Source organism: Podarcis muralis, chromosome 2 (assembly GCF_964188315.1).
Source record: "Podarcis muralis chromosome 2, rPodMur119.hap1.1, whole genome shotgun sequence".
Classification (NCBI taxonomy): Eukaryota; Metazoa; Chordata; class Lepidosauria; order Squamata; family Lacertidae; genus Podarcis; species Podarcis muralis.
In genome coordinates this window covers 107,298,371-107,301,070 of record NC_135656.1, presented here as the reverse complement: position 1 = coordinate 107,301,070, position 2,700 = coordinate 107,298,371, and the positions used below count along the sequence as shown (strand labels likewise).

The 2,700-nt window shown below is 46.9% G+C and overlaps 1 non-coding gene across 1 annotated transcript; it reads right to left on the bottom strand.

The window, feature by feature from the left end:
- Positions 1 to 565: 565 nt before the first annotated feature.
- TRNAY-GUA (transfer RNA tyrosine (anticodon GUA)) lies at positions 566 to 653 on the bottom strand. Its single transcript is given in 2 exon segments — positions 566 to 601; positions 617 to 653. It is a non-coding gene; the product is annotated as a tRNA-Tyr (tRNA).
- Between the last annotated feature and the right edge of the window lie 2,047 nt (positions 654 to 2,700).

Below are 2,700 nucleotides of genomic sequence, written 5' to 3'. Positions count from 1 at the left end.
CATCTGCACACATTTTGTGCCAAGAAATGAGAAGAAATTGCCTTAATTCATCTGCAATGAGCTTTCTTCATTCTCCTCTTAAGACTGAAGCAAACTGCAGCCAGGGCTTATTAATTTAGTAATTGTCCTGCATCTCAAACACAGATTTCTGTTCCCTGGCTTCATACCATGTTCTCTATTGTAAACATATTTTTCTCCCTTTAAAAAAGAACGAGGAAGAGTTCTGTGTCATCTGAAAGCTCACATGCCGCAGCAATAAGGTGTGATTGCTACTTATAAAGGTGGTGGTTGTTTTATCGTCCCTCAAAAATTTCCAGGATGTCAAATTCTGGCCCGGCTACCACACAACACATTTCCAAGCCTAGCAGAATATGCACCTTGCAGTTTACACCCTCTGTTTTGGATGGTAAAAACTGCCGATGCCCAACTCACCTTAGAGATATAATTAAATGACACACGGCATGTTCAACAGATTTTGCCTCTGCAATATCATCCTGCAGTTTTGCTTCACCGCCCCCTCAAAGGCATCCTCAGCCTTTGTCCCAAGAAGAAGGAAAATAATTCCTCCTTCGAGCCGGAATCGAACCAGCGACCTAAGGATGACTACAGTAGTATTCTACAGTCCTCCGCTCTACCAGCTGAGCTATCGAAGGGGTGATGGGAACACTCTCTGAGTCATTCCTTTTCCCTTCCAGTTTGTGGTTTGCCTAACACTTACAGCACATGTAGCTCTTCAGTTTAATAATCTGGCCTTGACTCATTTCCTTTAGAATTCCATGTTAATCAGCAGCTTCCACTACAAAAAGAAAAATGGAATTGCCCCAAGGTTTGGCTGTTGTCTTGCATGTAAGGTTTTGTTTCTGGCCATGCTAATAACAGGTCACACATGATCCCAGGCATGTACACACACACAAATGCAAACACAGCCCCCTTCCTCACCTCATCAGCTGAGGAAGAAGAGTAGAGGCCCCCAGTTCTTCAGACTATCCCTATGGTGAGTGGAGAGATGTGATCCCCCCCCCATCCCTGTCATAGTGCTGGGCTGGGGAAATGAGGTTTAAAACTCTCTGCTCAGCTCAGCACCACAATGGGAATGAAAAGTGTGCTGTCTCCACTTGCCTCTGCATTATTGTTTGTTTGTTCCACTGGCAACTCCTCCCACAACAGAAAACTGGGTCAGTGACCAGTGGGCAACCGGGGAAAGGTCAGTGGGTCCCTGTACGTTTCCAAGCACAATTCAGAGTGTTGGTGCTGACCTTTAAAGCCCTAAACGGCCTCAGTCCAGTATACCTGAAGGAGCGTCTCCACCCCCATCGTTCTGCCCGGATGCTGAGGTCCAGTGCCGAGGGCCTTCTGGTGGTTCCCTCACTGCGAGAAGCGAAGTTACAGGGAACCAGGCAGAGGGCCTTCTTGCTAGTAGCGCCCGCCCTGTGGAAAGCCCTCCCGTCAGATATCAAGGCAATAAACAACTATCTGACTTTTCTAAAACTGAAGGCAGCCCTGTTTAGGGAAATTTTTCATGTTTGATGTTTTATCGTGATTTTAATATTCTGTTGGGAGCTGCCCAGAGTGGCTGGGGAAACCCAGCCAGATGGGCAGGATATAAATGAATTATTATTATTATTATTATTAGCCCTCAGACTGGCACCCCTCCTTTGTCCGCTAATGTGGTGGGGCAGTCAATTCCACTATGAAACTCCTCAGTATTATTAGCAAAATTGCACTATATTATTATTATTATTATTATTATTATTATTATTCGTTTATATAGTAATAAAAGCATACCTTCATCCAATAAAGGAAGGGAGAGAGGTAGGGGATCCAAAATCGCATCATCTCAAATAAGGTTCATGGTCTCTGAATCCAAAGTTATCCTCTAGCATCTTTGCACATGTAGGTCTGCATATGCGGTCTGCATGTCCACATACCGATTACCAGGGGGTTGTCTTCGATAAGACGCCTTTTCAAATAGTGATAAGACATTAAGGCCAGCAATTCACCAGACAAACGAAGACTTGGACTTCTTGTTGCAGAACTGCAGAATCCACCATCAGGGCCCTCCGTGGCCCCTGCCGTTGGCCAAATGTAACTTCCAAAGTGCAGGACTAGCGCTGGTGCAACAACTCTGGGAGGAAGCTCCTTGCTTGGCTTCGCTGATCCAGTTCCGGATTCTGCTGGACAATCTCCCCTGCTGGCCCAGACCATCCTGCAAAACCCATCTTGTTCCTGCTGCATATAGAATCATAGACTTGCACAGCTGGAAAGGGACCTCAAGGGTCCAACCCCTTGCTATGCAGGAATCACAGCTGAAGAACCCCTGGCAGATGGCACATCCAGCCTCTGTTAGTCTCTGTGGCTAGCCTTGTCCTCTGGTCCAGTCCCTCTTCTAGTCTACGGCAATTGTCCGTCAACTTGGGGTTGGCCAACGTGGAGATCTATGCAGGTCCTCCTCCTGATAAAAATGCAGATGTCTTGAACTGCACATCCTCCTCCAGCCCACGTTGCAGCATGATGCTCTTTGATTATATTATCATGTTACAGGATCAAGGTCAGCCCTCCAGGTCTTGATTACACAGGGCTGCTGGGACAAGCCCAAGGCAGTGGACTGCCGGGCCGATTCTGCGTTGCTTCTCGTGGATCTGCAATAGCCACACTGCTGTTTCTGACGCAATACATTCAGAGTCTCCTTCAGCGGCTGTA